The sequence below is a fragment of the Trichosurus vulpecula genome, chromosome 7, assembly GCF_011100635.1.
Source record: "Trichosurus vulpecula isolate mTriVul1 chromosome 7, mTriVul1.pri, whole genome shotgun sequence".
NCBI classification, from domain to species: Eukaryota; Metazoa; Chordata; class Mammalia; order Diprotodontia; family Phalangeridae; genus Trichosurus; species Trichosurus vulpecula.
This window is the reverse complement of record NC_050579.1, coordinates 77,492,818-77,511,870: the sequence shown is the minus strand read 5'-3', so window position 1 is coordinate 77,511,870 and position 19,053 is coordinate 77,492,818.

The window sequence follows — 19,053 nt, the reverse complement described above, 5'->3', positions numbered from 1 at the left end:
TAAATGGGGACAGGATAGGAGGGAGCAAAATATAGTTAGTCTTTCACAATATGAGTATTGTGAAAGGGTTTTGCATAATGGTGTACATGTGGCTTATGTAGAATTGCTTGCCTTCTTAGGGAGGGCAGGTGGGGAGGGAAGAGGGGAGAGAATTTGGAACTCAAATTTTTAAAAGCAGATGTTCAAAAAAAGGGTTTTTTTGCATGCAACTGGGAAATAAGATATACAGGCAATGGGGCATAGAAGTCTATCTTGACCTACAAGAAAGTAAGGGGAAAGGAGGATGGGTGGGAATGGGGGGACAGAAGGGAGGGCTGCCTGGGGAATGGGGCAATCAGAATATATGCCATCTTGGAGTGGGTGGGAGGGTAGAAATGGGGAGAAATTTGTAATTCAAAATCTTGTGGAAATCAATGCTGAAAACTAAAAATATTAAATAAATAATAAAAAAAAGAAAAGAAAAGAAATAGAGCAGGTCAAAGCTACCATGCTGATCAGGAGAGGAATCACACCTATGAATGGATGCTGCATTTCTAGTTTAAGCTAGAAGATATAGGAAGACCCATTAGAAAGAAAGAGAGAGAGACATAAACAGAGACACAGAGAGAAAGAGAAAGAGGCAGAGACAGCCAGTCACATTGCTACTATATATCAGGCCAGATTTGGACCCAAGTCTTTGTGACTCCAATAATCTATATATTTTGTCTATCACCAACATTATAATTAAGACTATAAAAATAGAATAGAAGGAAAGGATAATTAGTAGAGAGATGGAAATAACATTATATGTAAAGGAATAAAAAGGATAATTGTTAACATTTACCTAGCATTTTTTGGATTATCGTGCACTTTATATCCATTAACTGATTTGGTTCTCACAACAGCACATTGCGTTAAGTAGCACAGATATAATTATTCCAGTTTCACAGATAATTCCAGCTCCCATTTATAAAACATCTGAAACCTTACAAAGTGCTCACAATGACCCCGAGGGTAGATGCTATTATAAATCTCCATTTTATAGCTGAGGCAACTGACAGTTAAATGACTTACCTGAGGTCACACAGCTAATAAGTACCTGAGGCAGTATTCAAATCCAGGATTTTCCAGACTCCTGGTCTGTTAGTCAATCCCCTTTACAATGATCTTTCTCTTTGGGGAAACTGAGGAATAGAGAGATTAAGAGATTTGGGTGAAATCACCAAGAGTTCACATTCAAACCTAGTTCTTCCTACTTGAATGGAATCTGGTGCTCTTTTCACTGTACCCCATGTTGAAAAGACAGAGAAGGATAAGGGAACAATGATTTCATTGGCTATATTTCATAGTTTTGAAAGGGCAATCCCTAATTCTGCCTTGTAAATTTTTAATATGCAATTAGTTAGAAGGATGAATTTTCCAGGTGAACCTATTAACTCTGATATCATTTGACACCTGGACATACAAGCTGTATGGTTTAATAATTGTCACCCATAAGACTTTGTAGTATTTTAATTTACTTCTGGCCAGCTTGCCCTACAGATCTCAGTGGTGTTTAGAAGTGTGAAATTTAAAATTAGCCAAGACCCTTTAAAAATAAATTTGGCCCTGCCTGGCTAGGCTTCCTCTCTTCATTCTTCAAATTCACTTATCTACCACTTAGGAGAACTGGGTCATTCCACTTCTCTGTACTGATTTGCTTTGAACTGAATGATTCTACAAGGAGCAAGAGAGATATATCTTTGCTTATTCTATAAGATAGAGGCAACTTCCATTGGGGATTGAGCTTCTAATCCTCATTTTCTACTCCAACCTCAGGGCAGATCTCCTCATTGAGCAGCTGTAGGATTTTTCCAAAGAATATCAGATACCAGTCTAATACACTTTTAGCTATAATTCTCTAAGATTTAGAACAGGCACTGTACTCCCCTCCCTACCCCCTATAGTGTGGTAGGTCTCTGAGTAGATAGAGATTTCAGATAAAATACGAAGTTTCCTCTGAACTCTTTTGTTAAGAGAACACTGTGCTTTGGCATCCCATTCCCATATCTAATATATCCTTGTGTTAGGAGAAATTGTTTTACTTTTAAAATGCACTTATCTATCATTAATCAAGAAGTTGTTATTAATTGCCTACCCTATGCCAAGTACTGTGTTGGGCTCTAGGCATACAAAGGTCAAAACAGCAGTAATAATTAATAATAAAATTAACATATAGCATTCTAAGGTTACAAATAATATTATATATTATCATATTTAAATTGAAACTGTCCCTGCCTTCAAGAAGGTTACATTCTCCACAAAGATAGATATATGCATATATATGTATCATACACAAAATAAATACTAGGAAAAAACCCAAAATAAATACCAGGTGCCTTGGGGGAGGGGGAAGTGGAGACACTATTATGGGAGAAATATCTTCTCCGTGCGTTCGTGTGCTGCCAAATATATATTCCAAGGAGAAAAATGGCACTCAGCAAAGTATAATTAGAAGTACCCCAAACCTCTCCCACTTGAGTCTGTCCTTGGCCTGATATGATTTTAAAGTCCTGCACAACTGCTGCCAAAATATATTTGCCACAACACAGAAATTACAGAGGAAAAAACCCTAGTTTTTATGATTATGCTCAAGCATAGGTTCAGGCCTCAAAGAAGACCTGAATAACCATTAGGATTCTCATGAAACTTCTTGTAGGCAAAAATTACATCATGACAGAGAAATAATTATTTTACGTGTTGCAGTTGTATACATTCCTCTTAGGCTACAATAGTTAAAGAAAAGACGGCGCATTTCCTTCAATGTCATATAAGTTGAACAAGCTATTAGAGTCATAATCTCATATATCCCCTAAGGAAACAAGTCTCTTCAAATAAATTCTATAGATAAACTAAGTCAGGTTACAGATTAAACTACATTTAGAGGGTTTGCAATTTGATTAATTGAGAAGGAAGATTTACATGTTGCCGAGGAGTCAGGGGCAGTTGAGATTCTTCTTTTCTAAGGAGTGTTTAAGGCACTAAATAAATTTTCACATCTCATGGGACTGGTTTTGGTCATCTCAACAGCCTCTCAACTAGGAGAAATGGCCCTGACCTTTCCTCAACATTATTATTATTCCATGAGTCAGGTTCTGGTCAGGTGAGATTAAAAAGTCAAGAATCAAAAATCCCCACTACAATATGCTAGCATCTGGAAGGATCAGGAAAGGCTCTGTGTTAGACAAAGTGTTTGAAGTTAGTATTGGAGGAAATTTGGCATTCTAAGAGGCAGAGATAAAAAGAGGGTGCATCTAGTCATTGAAACAGCCATGGCAAAGGCACAAAGATGGGAGATGGAATATTTTATGTGAAGAATAGTCAGTCAACAAGTATTCATTAAGCATGTGCCAGAACTACTACTATGCTAAGTGCTTGTGATACAAAGAAAGGAGAATGATAATCTCTGCTCTTAAGGAGCTCGTAGTCTAATGAGGAAGGGAATATGCAAACAGTTTGGTGCAAATGACATAGATGATATAAGTTTGAGATCAACAATAGAGGGAAGACATTGGCATTATGGCAGATTGGGAAAGACTTCTTGTAGAAAGTGGGGTTTTCCCTGGGACTTGGAGGAAGCCAAGGGAGCCAGGAGGAAAGGTTTAGGAAGGAAAGACTTCTGTGCATGTAGTGAAGGCATGCAGTGAAAATGCACAGAATTGAAGAGTGGAGTGTTTTGTTTGAGGAACAGCAAGGCCATTTTTGCTGAATTTCAGAGTTCCTGTGGGTGAGTAAGGTATAAAAAGACCAGGAAAGCTAGAGGGGTCTACAGTATGAAGGGCTTTGAACACTAGCATATTTTATATTTAATCCTGCAGATCAATACAGCAATTCGTTTATCCATAAAGGGAAGATGATGTGACCTTTAAGAAGATCAATTTGATAGTTGAGTGAAGGATAGATGGGAGTGAGAAGAGACTTGAGGAAAGGAGACTTGTGATTACAAGTCAAGGTGCAAGGGCCTGCAGCATGGTGAGTGTCAGAAGAGAGAAAGGGGTATATGTGAGGGATGTTATAAATGCCTTGACAATAGATTGCATGTGGGAAAAGAGAGTGAGAAGTCGGTGATTACACCTAGGTTGGGAGCTTTGGTGACTGTGGTGGTTGTAGTGCCTTTGACAATAATAGGAAAGTTCCAGAAGAACTTTGAGGAGAAAGATAATGAGATGCAGTAAGAAAACCCATTTGGCTGGATCGTATAAGGTATAGTAAGCCTGGAAAGTTAGGTTAGAGCCAGGTTTTGCAGGACTTTAAAATCATATCAGCCCAGGGACAGACTTGAGTGGAAGAGGATTGGGGTGCCTCTAATTATATTTTGCTGAGTGCCATTTTTCTCCTAGGAATCAGCATTCTTGATGAAGTAGAACTGAGTGGACATGATTTGTTTGCCTGATTTTTCCAGCATCAGGTGCTCAGGATGACACCTGAGCTCCCATTACTACGGCTGGAGAAGAGCCAAAAGGGGAGTAGATTCAAGAGCTTTCCTAAGGACAGCCACTACTGGGGAATGGGTCTCCTTTGTCTCCAGATGCTCAGAATAGCTGCCTTATCAGACATCTGCATTTTGCACAATTGTATTGGGGAACAAGGGGACAGAATCCAGCTTCTTCAAGTAGCCAGGCTATTTATTTCTGTTCTCTGGGAAGGTCAGGGAACAATGAGTGGAATGACAGGAATAATTAAGAGATAGTAGCATACATTCAAATAGCACATAATGCAATCATTCAGCATTGTTCAGCCAGCACTGGCTCATTCTTTCTTTGCCTTTTCTATTTCTTTATCTTCCCCATTGCCATCATTTGCCATGTTTGGACCCTGAACCTTATCCAATTTCTTCTTGCTCACTCCCCAAATTTCAGCTGTTTTTTTCCCTCCTCCTGGTTCTAAGCTGGAACAGAATCCATGGTAAAGGTTTTGAGACTAAGAATAAATTTACTTAAATCCTTGCCCAGAGCTGACATTGATCTTACACATCTTTGAAAATGTTTGGTGTCCTCTTGTGGTATAGTATTAATGGGCCCAAAGTAGATTCTTTTCCCTCTGTGGGGTATTGTTCTTAGCATTTCACCTCCCCATAACCCCCACACACATCCCCATTGACAATCCCAAATGCTCTCTCTTTGGGTGGCTAAATGATGTTTATTGAAATGTTTGGGAACAATGACCCCTGACACTATCAATATATATCTAGATTAACCATGTGTGACCAGAGCAGGGAGAGATTGGTAGACAAGCTTGTGTACTCCTGTGGTATACAATGTCGGGAGAATACAAGAAAAAATCCTAGCATGTTGGGTGGTCCTTTTGTGTAGGATTTTATGAAGGACCTGTATAAAAGTGACACAAGATCGGCAGGCATGGATAGATTTTGATCCACAGTGTTTGAGAAAATACCCACATTGATCAGTTCATAGATCTGCTGATGAGTTGAAGGAATATAAATATACATCCCACTCTTAACTCATCCCTCATATATTAGGAGAATGAATGAAAACTACAAGATCTGTAAAGGACTTTCAAGGCCATCTAGTTCAACCTCTTCATTGGAGGAAACTGAGGCTCTGAGAGTTTAGGTAACTGTGACATGTCCAAGGTCACACAGCTAGTTACCTTAAGTTACTATACTACGTAGCAAGGATTAGAATCCAGTCTTTGGACTCCAGAGCTGCTAATGCTCTTTCTATTACATCATGTTGACCCCAAACTCAGTTTGATGTAAGTTGCAATGTCTTCATCTAATAAATGAAGCCAGCATCTGGGTTTTTCATTATTATCTCACTTACATGCTTTGTCCATTAATAATTGGGTTGAATATTGTATTTTGAGTTTCTCCTAAAAACTATCCAAGGGCAGCTAGGTGGCTCAGTGGATAGAATGCCAGGCCTGGAGTTAGGATGACTCATCTTTGTGAATTCAAATCTGACCTCAGACACTTACTATGTGACCCTGGGCAAGTCATTCACCCTGTTTACTTCGGTTGCTTCATATGTAAAATGAAATGGAGGAGAAAGTGGCAAACCACTCCAGTATCTTTGCAAAGAAAATCCCCAATGGAGTCTAGAAGAGTCAGACATGACTGAAACAACCGAACAACAACAGATACCATGCATACAAAGATGCATATTCACATACGAGACAAAGCAAGAGAGAATGGGCATGAGAGCTAGAGAGAGGGAGAGGAGACCAGCATCAGCTTTGGAGGCCAGGAAGACCTGTGTTCAAGCTCTGCCTGAGCAAGTCTTTTTCCTGTCCCTAAATGTATTCATATATTATGTATAATGTTATAATGTATGTGCATATATGTGTATATGTATGCCTATGAACATAAACACATATATGTTTATACACACCTATATGTATAGTCTAGATATAATATATGCATGTGTGTGTGTGTGTGTGTGTGTGTGTGATCAACACTCCACCCCGCAGCTTTGTGCACTTTCACTGAGTGCCCCCATGCGCTACAGTCTCTCCTTCCTAAACTCCTCCTCCTGGCTTCCTTGTCATCCTTCAAGTCTCGGCTAAAATCTCGCTTTCTGTAGAAAGTCTTTCCCAATTGCACTTAATGCTAATGTCTTCTCTCCACTGATTATCTCAAATTTATTTATTTATTTTTTGGGAGGGGGGAAGGCAGGGCAATTGGCATTAAGTGACTTGCCCAAAGTCACACAGCTAGTAAGTGTGTCAAGTGTCTGCGGCCAGATTTGACCTCAGATCCTCTTGGCTCCAGGGCTGGTGCTCTATTCACTGAGCCACCTAGCTGTCCCAGATTATCTCAAATTTATACGGTATTTATCTTGTTCGTGTACATAGCTGTTTACATGTTTTCTGCATATATATACATATATAACACAAATATCTAGATATACAAATATATTCATATTATATGTTTTACTTATATTAACACACTATATTGTTTTTATATATAATATTTATATGATATATACAATGTATAACATAATGTAGCTAGGGTAACTAAATGGTGCTGTGGATAGAGCACCGGGCCTACGGCCAGAGTAGGAATGAAGGTGAAATGTGTAGGTCACATAAGGCTTCTTCTTCAGGCAAACTCACTAGTAACAGCGCCTTTACTAAGATACACAGGTTGTTACCAGACATAGGTTTCCTTCTAGCTATATGTCTGATTCCACTATATGCTAAGAGGATTATTTCATGTATGTCCTATAGCAGCCAACACAGTGTTGGGCTCATAGAAGGTGTTTATCATTTATTTACTTCTCTGTGCTCTGTGGCATTCTGTATCACTCCTCTTAAATAAAGCCAGGTATACTTGGTAGTGTTCTGGACCTGGAGTCCAGAAGACCTGGGCTCAAATTGTGCCTTCAATGTTATTGATCATGTGATACTAGACGAGTCATTTAACCCCTAGAAACTTGAGTTCCCTCCTCTGTAAAGTGGAAGAGTGAGAGTGCTGTTATAGGGTCTGCTCTGAAATATGGGATGTTTTTATTGCAGATAACAAAGTCTTAGCCTCTGCTCATCGGTTGACTTTCAACTCTTCTCCCATTCCACTTCCCTTTCCTCCTCTCTCTCCCCCAACCCACTAGGTTTATGACCAGGAGCCTTGAATAAACCAACTTGGTCTTGTTACTGGATAGTAACTGGATATGATATGCCGACATATTCCACTGGGGCCCTACTCATCTTCCCTGAAATTTTATGGACCAACGTTCCCCTCCATGGCCACTGCTCCTCCTAATGTGTTGTCTCCATACTAGAATGTAAGCTCATTGGGGCCAGGGACTGTCTTTGCTTTTCTGAACTTGGCACAGAGCTCGAGAAATGGTAAATACAATAAGTACTATTTCCATTTATTTATAAGTGATTTTGATTAATATAATTACGCAAGACGCAACTTTGTGTATCTTTGTTGTCACTGTTGTTATCTGCCTTGTGATTTCTTTAGTTTAGGGAGTTCCAGGTTTGAGACTTTTTCTACCAATGAAGATCAGTACCTCCTAGTCTTAGAGAATTGTTTGAGACTCGGAGAAGTTAAATGACTTACCTAGGGTGTTATAGGCAGGCCTTGAACCCAGGTCATTCTAATACTTGTTATTTCTTTGACATCCATTATGCCATGTTGCCTCTTGGTAACATTGCGTAATGACACAGAACCACTGCTGGACCCAGGGAGGTTGGCACATTTTTTTCTTTCTGAAGGAGGGGTCCCAGCCCCCTTCATCCTTGCAGGCAAACCTAGGTTTTATTATAGAGGTGTTGAGTGGGACCACAAGGGTTTAGATTGATGCTCTGTTAAAAGTTAGCCAAGAAGTATTTATTAAGTGCTTACTTTGTGCCAGTCATGAAAAATTTGCCACCCAAGAACAAGAGTTTTAAGACGTTTAAACTACATTCTGAAGTAGTCAGAGCGCCCATAGTTTGTTTTTTGCCTTTCCTGGGGGTAGGAGTGCTGAACTCTTCTATTCAGGATCAGGAAGTAATCTCGTTTGGGATTTAATAAAATTTGCCCTCAAATCAAACAGTTAGAGGATGTAATAATGTATTTCACTTGATTCATTCATTAGCTTTTCACCTGAGAGCCTCAGGTGGTGTAATTCCCAGGCAATGTGAGCTTATTTTTTTGAGGAGGTGGGGGGAAGGAGCTTGTTTTCTGTTTTCCTTTGCTTCTCCCATCCAGGCAAGTAATCTTCTGTTTAATGATGGAGGAACTGGGAAAGATCAGCTCTTCAGCCGCTCAGACTGACTCCAAATGATTATTCCCCACATTCTGCATTGCAAAATTCTCCTTGGGGCTTTGATGTTTTCCTTTACTTTTCTCTCCCTCCTCCTCACCCTCCCCAAACCCCCTTAAGAGATCCATATTGGAAAAGGAAGCAGAGAAAGAAAGATGAAAACACAAGGTCCCTTAAGTTCAACAACAGATTATTCGTATTCTCACGGTCAGTGGTTTTTGCCAGATGGAGCCTGGTACCTTTGTGGATATTGTGTTCCTTTTTATCACGCACAGAGATTTGCACATGTCTGGGTTTGAGATGAGAAATACCACTGGGTGAGTGTTTACAGGCCTTTCTAGCCAGAGGAAGCAAATGCTGAACCAAGAAGCCTCTTCTTTGGCAGCAAACCAAAGAAGAATTCCTATAAAATGAAGCAAAGGGGGCATTAAAGGGGGTGGGGAGGGGAGGAGGGAAGGTCTGTTTAATCAGTTATTTTTTTTGCCAGTTTTCCAAACTCATATTAGGATTCTAACATTCTTCATTGGAGGATGGGTTGCTATGTCTTTTATTTAGAGACCTGGCACTAAGCTGAAAAAAAAAGAAATGAAGAGAGCACCAAACAATAGAATTTTTGTTAACAAGATGAACAGGCAAATTTTGAAGAAAAAAAGGAAGATAAATAGAAAAGGAGTTTTTGTCACTGATATCTTTGAGGTTTGGGGGTTTTGTATCCTGGTGAAGAAGGGGTCAGGCATTCCTCAGTGTAGCTACTCAGCAGAATACACAGGCACAAAGATGCCAAGCATGTTCAGTGTTTCAGGAATGGTCCTTGTGAAAGTGTAATACTTTTAGGGCTGTCTGTGTTGACACTACCTTTATATCCTATCTCAATGAAGCTTCCTGAGGCCAGTGCTTCCTAGGAGCAGATGCAGTCACCAAAGGGCTGCTTTGTTCTTAAATAGAACTCTTTTCCGAGGAGCTCAAAACCTGAAAGGAAAGATGATGTAGCTCATTAATGCTCACACACCTTTCACAGCTATGACTCGCTTTCCAGGAAAGTTAGCTATCCATATTATTAGGTTCAATTCAGCAGTGATTTGACATGCATTTATGGGATATTTACTATGTACAGAGCCTTATGTTACATGAGATAATATTTGTAAAACTATTAATAAATGAAGTAATTGTTAAAATGCACTTAGCAGAGTGTCTGGCACCTAATAGGCACAATATAAATACTTATTTCCCTCCTTTTCCACTCGTGGAGTTCATAATATATTGGGAGATACGCTCATAGGATTTAGAGGTGGGAGAGAACAAAGGGGCTGCTAAGTCTTACTCTCTCATTTTGTAGATCAGGGAATTGAGGCAGAGAGGTTAAGTACCTTGCAAAGATTCACAAACCTAGTAAGTATCTAAGGAAGGATTTGAATTTAGGTCTTTTTCACTCTAAGGTCAACTAACATCCTTCCTTCCTTCCTTCCTCCCTTCCTCCTTTCCTTCCTCCCTCCTTTCTGCCCTACCTTCCTTCCTTCCTCTTTTCCCTTCCTTCCTTCCTTTCTTCCTTCCTTCCTTCCCTTCCCTTCCTTCCTTCCCTTCCTCTCTGTCTCTCTCTGTCTCTGTCTCTCTCTGTCTCTGTCTCTCTCTGTCTCTCTCTCTCTCTCTCTCTCTCTCTCTCTCTCTCTCTCTCTCTCTCCCTCTTTCTCTCTCTCTCTCCAAGATCAGTATTCTATCCACTATAGCATCTAAGTGTCTACTGTCTAAAGAAGTCTAATATAGAATTAATCTATAGTACCAAATGTGCATCAGAGAGATAAAGTGTTGTGTGATATCCAAGGAGGGGTATAGGCCAAGTTTTGAATTTTTTGATTATTTTTCAGTTAATAAGCATTTATTTTCTCTCCCTCCCAATCCCTTCCTCATTAGGGAAAACAAAACGAAACAAAACATTGGTGACAAATATGCCTAGTCAAACAAGACAAATTCCTACATTGGCCACTTCAAAAAATGTATGTGTCTTTCTGCATTTTGAATCCATCTCTTTTATGTCAAGAAGTGATTTGCATCAGTCCCCTGAAATTGTGGTTGGTCATTGCAATGATCAGAGTTTCTTAAGTTTTTTATAGTTGTGTTTACAATGTTATTGTGTAAATTGTTCTGGTTCTGCCCACTTCATTATTTCTCAGTTCAACAAGATTTTCCAATTTTCTCAAAAAGTTCCTCTTTTCTCATTTCTTATGATAGTATTTTAATACATTTATATGCCATAAATTTGTTCAGACATTCAGCAGTTAATGGGTACCATCTTATTTTCCAGTTATTTGCTACTACAAAAGAGCTGCTACAAATATTTACCCTCATATTGGTTCTTTTCTTCTTTCTTTTATGTTTTTGGTAAATTGCCCTGGTTGTTGGATCAGAGGGTACATATCATTTAGACACTCTGGAGCATACTTCCAAATTGCTTTCTAGAATGACTAGACCAGCAAACAAAGCATTAATGTGCCAGTTTCTTTTTGTCAATTACAGATTTGATGGGTATGAGGTAGGATTTTTTCGGATGAATAAAGTAACAGATGGGATGATAGGAATGATATGTTCATCCTATTCCCACCTGGTTTTAATTTCTTCTGCCAAGTCTCTATATTTTGAGATCATTTCATTCCATATAGTTTGGAGATTATTAGTATTGGTTATGGCATGATCTGTTAGAACCATTGTTCTAAAATTATCATGATTCAACGTATTTTATAGGTATAGATGATTAGATGACTGTAGGCAGTAGTTTTCATTGTCATAATGCTCTAGTTTCCATGATTTATTAATGAATTATCAGTGTTTGTATTTATAGTACAAGAATTTTTTGTGTGTTCACTGGTAAAGGTTAATGAACTTCTGTTGTATAACTTTGGCCACTTGACAATACCTTCTAGGTGTTTGGAAGGTGCTGAAACTTTGGAAGATGCATTGATATAACATTCTTTTAAAATATTCATCACTTAATAAATATGACATCCTTAAGGATTAGCTTTCTCGTAGCAATAATCTAATCTTGTAGCACCAAACCTCTATTTTTGTAAAGAAATTTATATGATAGCCATTTGTCCTACATTTCTTTGTCTACATGTTGGTGACTGAGAATAAGTGAATATCGCTCATGGAGGGCCTTTTGATTATGCTCCTGTACCTTAGACTCTTCATAGGTTTCAACTGGAGGCAAACCAGTATTGGTTGCAATTGACAAATGCAGTTGCTTATACCAATTTTCAACTTGTACTATTTCCCTATGGAATGGTATCTATTTGTTCCACAAGATTTTCTGTAATATTTTAATTTTAAGAAGATCTTCCTCTTTTTGCGATGAGTGTGAATGTTGCTTTGGCTGCCTTCAGGTGATTGGGCCTATACAATTTTTTATTGTTATACTTTTGGTATCTGTTGTTATCCATTTTTGTTATTCCTAAATTATACATTAAGACCAGTATTATGAAGGTATTAATTGTTCTAAATATGTTTCTTTCCAAATGCTATATCCAGAATAGATGTAAGTAGATAATCTCAGAGAAGAAAGTGCTAGCAGATTTGAGGATAGAGGGGGAACATGGGAAAGACCTCCTGTAGAAGGTAGTATTTGAGACGAGTCTTAAAGGAAGCCAGGGGTTCTAAGAGTCAGAGACGAGGAAAGGGAAAATTCCAGGTTTTGGATAGAGGTAGTACAAAGTCACAGAAAATGGAAATGGAATATTGTGTTCAAGGAACAAGCAAAAATAAAACATTGTGGTTGGGTTGTAGAGTGCAAAGAAAGGAGTGAAATGTAAGAAGACTGGAAAGATAGGAAGCATTCAAGTTATGAGGAGTTAAATGCCCAACAGAGGACTTTATATTTGATACTGTTGGTATTAGGAAAATGCTAGAGTTTATCGTGTGTGTGTGTGTGTGTGTGTGTGTGTGTGTGTGTGTGCGCGCATGGGGCGGGGAGGAGGTTGGTGAATGACATGGTCCAATTTATACTTTAAGAAAATCACTTTGGTGGCCAAGTGGATGATAGATGAGAGTGGGGGAGATCCCAGGCAGAAATACAAATCAAAAACCTATTACAATAGTCTAGGCAAGAGGTCATGAGGGCCTGAACTAGAGTGATACCTTTGTGAATAGGGTGGTATATGAGGAATGTTGTGAAGTTGTGAAAATAGAAATAACAAGCTGTCCAGTATATTTGATATAGAGAAGTAAGAATGAAGAGTAAACAAAGGGAAGTGGAGATCCTAACAGGATGGGATATTCCACATCAAAGATACTTTTTGAGATAGTATGTAGGACAGGAATATTACTTGTTCAATTGCCTGTTGAACAAACAATAAGATGTGGTGGAGTAGCATTATATACTGAGAAGATCCTTTCAAGGAAGAAGCTCTTGGAAGTGGGCAGGGAAAACATGATAAAGAGTTTGGTGTGAAGATTAGGGGAGAAAGGAATAAAAGTATTACTGGAGAGAAGGAGGAAATAGGAGGATCATCATCATCACCACCAAGAGCATTTCTGTAGTAATTTAAGGATTGCAAAGTACTTTAGACATTGGCTTGTCTATGAGCAAAGTAGAATTCAAAACCAGATGTTTCTGAAGCTGAGTCTTCATAGCAGCCCTGGGATGTAGGTACTATTAGTATTGCCCTTTTCAGATCAGGAAATGGAGGTAGACAGAGGTTGAATGAGTTACTCAAGGTCACACCTAATAAGTGTCTGAATCAGAATTTGAACTCTGGTCTTCTTGACTCCAGGTCTAGAACTCTAGGCACCTAGCTTTCTCTAACTAAGTATGACATTACAAACCAGGCATAATATAATAATATAATGATATAACAAGTGACAAGGAACTTCAAATGATTGGACAGTTCCTTGGAGCTAATGAGTTTCTGCGATTTGAGATCTTTGAGCAAAGGTTGGATTGTCACTCTGTGGGTGTTTTATATAGGGGAATATGCTTCAGGGACTGATGGAACCAGACAGTCTTGGATATCTCCTCCCATTCTGAGATTCTGTAATCCTCAAGTTCCCTCTCCACCAAAGGCGGAGCTGCTGATCAATTTTGGACTTGTCTAGCTATAAATTTATTCTTAAAAATGTGGAAGAAGCAACAAGGAAAAACGCAAGTAGGTTGAACAGTGGATAGAATACTAGGCCTGGACTCAGGATCAAATTTTGCCCCAGATTCTTACTAGCTGTGTGACCCTGGGCAAGTCATTTAGCCTTTCTCAGCCTCAGTTTCCCTATCTGTAAAATGGCGGTAATAATATCACTAACCTCACAGAGTTGTAGGGATCAAGTGAGGCATAGACAAAGTTCTTTGTAAACTAAAGAGTACTAAACAAACATTAATTATTATTATTAGTTCTGATCCTGATTCTAACCCAAAACTCTTCAAACACCGGTTTGCCTGACTACAAAGGATGGTTACCTCGAGGGTTCCCATCATACAGGAGAGGAAGGCTAGATGTAGTCGGATATTCATTCTAGATCTGAGGCACACAGATTTCAAAGGGTTCCAAGATTCTATTAGTTTGAGTCATGCCACTGACACATATTGGCTGTGTGACCCTGGGCAAGTCACTTAATCTCTCAGCCCTCTAGGCAACTTTCTGAGATGATAAGGTGCCAACCTCCACTGGTAGAGGGAGTGCCTGGCAGTTTCCTATACTGATAAAGTAACCAGTCTAATCACTATCCTTATTCCTATGTACAGAAATTAGAATAAAGGGCCAATACACATTAATACAGAAGACTAACATGAACATATAAAAATATTGTTATAGAGAAAGCTCATCATTTGATACTAATAGCAACAGAAAAGGATTTTAAAAAACTAAGTTGAGAGGTAGTGGAAGATACAATAACAACAATAATATTAATAATAATAATAGAAATTTCTGTAACACCTTAAAATTTGCCAGTGACTTTGCATATATTTTCTCATTTGGCCATCACCATCACCAACAACCCTGGGAAATAAGAACTCATAGGTATTATTTTATAGATGAGAAAATGAGGCACAGAAAATGGCTTGCCCGTGGTCATGACAGGGATGGAATTTGAACCTAGATGTTTCTGACTCCAAGTCTAGCACTATATCCACCATAGTGAAAGGATAAAGAGATTCCTTGTGTTAGATTAAATGACAATAAAATTTTTAAAAAAGCAGAAGTGCTAAACTTATTTTGCTTCTTTTTTCCCTTTGAAAAGTAAATTTTGGATTTGGAAGGATAGAACAAAAATGAATAACAGGAATGTGAGGTGAGACTAAGTACACGTATAGAAGGTTTGGTCTTGGGAAGAAGAGACATTTTTTCAGATTAGAAGAAAAGAGTACAGAGTGGGAAGACTGGCAGCTATGTGGTACAGTGGATAGAGTAATAAGGCCTCAATTTAGGAATATCTGAGTGGAAATCCAGCCTCAGACATTTTCTAGCTGTGTGACTCTGGGCAAGTCACTTAACCTCACTCTTTTCAACTGAAAAGTGGGGATAATAATAGTGCCTACATCCCAGAGTTGTGGTGATCAAATGATATAATATTTATAAAGTACTTAGCACAGTACCTGGCACATAGTGGGTAATATATGAATGCTATCATCATCATCATCACCATCATAACCATCATCATCATCATGCCAAGGGCTTTGAAATGAAGAAAATAGAGCAGAGAAAGTTCACATTGAATGATCTCAATCTCAGAGTACCAAAAGAAACCTGTGGATGTGATACGTATGGATGGTGATCTGTCTCTCTCTCTCTCTCTTCCTCTCTCCCTCTTTCCCCTCGTTTTTTGATAAGCTTATTAGACTGGTATCAGAAAAACATTATAGGCACAACATATCTGCTTTTAGCTAAGCATTTGCCAAAGTTATTTTAAGCTGTATTTGTGGACATAATGGAGAGATGTGGGCAAGATAATCATATGATTAGGTGTACCTTTGTCAAAACTGAGGGCTAGTCCCCCTGTCTGTCATTCTGTTAAGCATTTATTAAATGTTTACTTTGTGCTAGGCAGGTGATAGGGTTCATGGAATGCTTCTTCATACTTTAGGTTATTATGGATAGAGAAAAATTCTTTTAAAAAGTGGAACTGAAGCTTTATTTGGAAAAAAATGTAGAACAAGGTTTTAAAATATCTAAGGGTAAACTTGACCTTTGGCAGGAAGTAGAACCAAGAAAGAACTTCACACAGAAGGGAAAGGGAAGAAAGAATATAGTACACTTAGAGCTTTGCAAATGAGAGGTTTTTTTTTTTCCTAAAGAGGAAGAAGCTGGCTTTTCTGAGAAAGGAGAAGATAGTTGCTTTCAAAAGAATAAGAAAAATAAATCCACATGTACTTTCAGATAAGAGATCATTCATTCAATAAGGGCCAGAGGAAGAAGGGAAGAGTAGTGGTTATTGGTAACTCTCTGCTCAGGGTGTGTTGAGCCATTTCTTTGCTGATCTCATAATAACACTAGAGGAATCTGTTGTGTCCCTTGGACAGGTACCCAAGGCATAAAAGGAAACATTCTGAAACTTGTCAAAATGTGTGGGTACTACCCACTTCTGTTGATTTTTGTGGATTCCAATGAGATAGTCTATGGGAACATAGAATTCATTGCCAAAGAATACAAAGTGTTGGGTGGGAAAATGAAAACCATGTAAGCATAGTTGGTGTTTTCATCATTGCTGCCCATTAAAAAGAAGGCATACAGAAGAGAAAAGGTGATTTGAGGAATGAAAGTTGGCTGAGAAGATGAATTTCTGTCAACTACTTAAAATACAAGCATGACAGTTCTCTGACCAGAGATGAAGTATACCTAAGAAAGGATAGTAAGGCTGTATATTCCTGATATCTTTCAATTCTAATTTAAAGCATTTTAAAATAAAAAGGACAAAAAGGGGAAAACTGATGAATTTCTGTGTCTCTTTCTCTCTGTCTCACTCTGTCTCTCACTCTGTCTCTGTCTCTCTGTCTCTGACTCTCTCTCTCTCTGTCTCTGTCTCTCTCTGTGTGTGTTTTTGTCTCTGTCTCTCTCAGAATCACTATAGTGCAGAAAGCAGAGTAAAAATTGAGAAACCTGTAAGTCTAAAGTAGAAAAGATCCAAAGAAAGGGCCTGTATTATAACCCATGATTTCATGACTTCAGATGTCTGTAAACAAAGCAAAAAGTTTAGACAACAATCAGTATGAACTATATGCTTTAAAACAAGCAGGGAAATTTGATCTCATAGAAATCACTAAGATATGATGGGATGAAAACTATGATTGGATTACAGATTTAAAAGGAGGAAAATCTTATTAAAATAAAATGAGGAAAAGGGGTTTGCCTCATGAGATAAAACCTAATATTAAGCTTGATTAAACTTGCATATCCATGTGAAGAAACAGTAAATGGGGAGGGAGAAGTAGGTAAGATGTTAGAGTACATGTGGGTGAAGGACAATGGAGAGGAGAAACAGAAATGATTTTGTCATGGCAGTACACCAGTTTTGTGTGTTTCCCTCTCTGTCTGTCTCTGCCAAAACCATATCAGTTAATAAAATCTTGACTTGTCTAAAAGAAAATTTTATCCTTTAAAAGGTAGAGGAACCAATAAGTGTGAATTTATTCGGGACTGGATACTTAATAAAAGGGAAGTTGTTGAAGAGGAAATGATGGAAACCTTGGGGGGGGGAAGTGAATACCATCCCTCAGAGTTTGTGAGGAGAGAAAAGTTAATCATGGTCTATCAGGGGCCCTAAATTTTGGGAAAGTGAGTTTGAAACAGTTCAGAGGAAGGATAGAGAGGATCCCATGGAATAAAATTCTACATGAAGAGAGACAGCACAGGACATATAAGAAAATCTCAGCAATTAATAATCCCATTACTTCAACTGACCTTTATGTAGCATCAAGGTCCTTCACCATTCTTTTTGCCCTCCCCTGAACATTTTTAGGCTTCTTGATGTCCTCATTAAACTGCAGTGCCAGGACTAAATATAAAACTCTATATCATATCTTACTAGAGCAGATTATAAAGGGACTACCATCTAGTCAGTTAATAAACATTTATTAAGCACTTACTATGTGGTAGTCATTGTGTTAAGTGCTGGGGACACAAACAAGGTAAAAGTCAGTACCAGTACCTGAGGAGCTCAACATCTAATATAATCAGTCTATCCCTAGAAGTTATGATTTTTTTAACTGCATTAGCTTTTTAGACTGCCAAATCCTACTGCTGATTTATATTGAGCTTACAGCCCACTAAAACCTCCAGATCTTTTACAGAACAACAGCTGCCTAACCATGTTTCCTTTATCTTGGGCTTTTGAAGGTCATTTATTATGTATATTCAAGTGTAAGACTTTGCATTTATCAGCACTGAATTTCTTCTTCTTAGACCCAGCACAGTATGCTAACCTGTCAAGAGTTTGTTGGTATCAACACTGTCATCCAGGGTGTTAGCTGTTCAAGTCAGCTGAGGTTCTTTTTCTAATTTTACAATTGTGGCTGAATCAGGTTTGGACTTATATTTTCCAAATTTCTGATTGCCAGTGATGCTCTGAACTCTAGGGGATGAAAGGATGGAAACTCTGGGTTCCTACGGAATGGCTCAGGACATAAATTAAAATGGTTTCATTTTGTTTGTCCTGATCAAATTTCACAGAGGGTTGGATTTGTTCTCCTTGCCCCCAGAATGCAGAACAGGAACCCAGTTGGTGGGTGTTAACAGGAAGACAGTTTTGGTTCTACATAAGTAAACACTTAATTTTTTTTTATTGGAATGGGCTTCCTCTGAAGTTAGTGAGTTTCTCATCTGTTTTTGATGAGAGACTGAAGAATCACTTGTCATGGATATCTTAAAGATGATTTATGCTTCAAAGTGTGGTTTGGACCAGATAACCTGTGAGACTCCTTTCTACTTTCAATTCTATGATTTTGTGAGACTATGAGATTGGAGTTCAGGATGAAAAAGTGTAAACTGGCTAATAGTCAGTAATTTCTTGAAACTAATAGATATTATCATAATATAATAATTTCTGTTTTAGTCATTTTCTCCACTAGTCTTTAACAAATAACATTAAGCTTTTCAAAAATGAACAGGCAACTTTTTATAGTGTTCCCATTTTAGTGACACTATGTTTCTTTCCAAGACTCATTTGTTCTTTTGGAGAGCTATTCCTCACATTTTTTCCATTTCTCTCAAATCTCTGTTCTATTCAAAACAAAACACTACAAAATTTTTAGTGACATCAAGCAGATAGACATTAGAGTAACCTTGTAGGGAACTGTGTGGCTAGGATGAGGGAACACAGTGGCTCTTCGCTCTCTATCCCTAGAAGT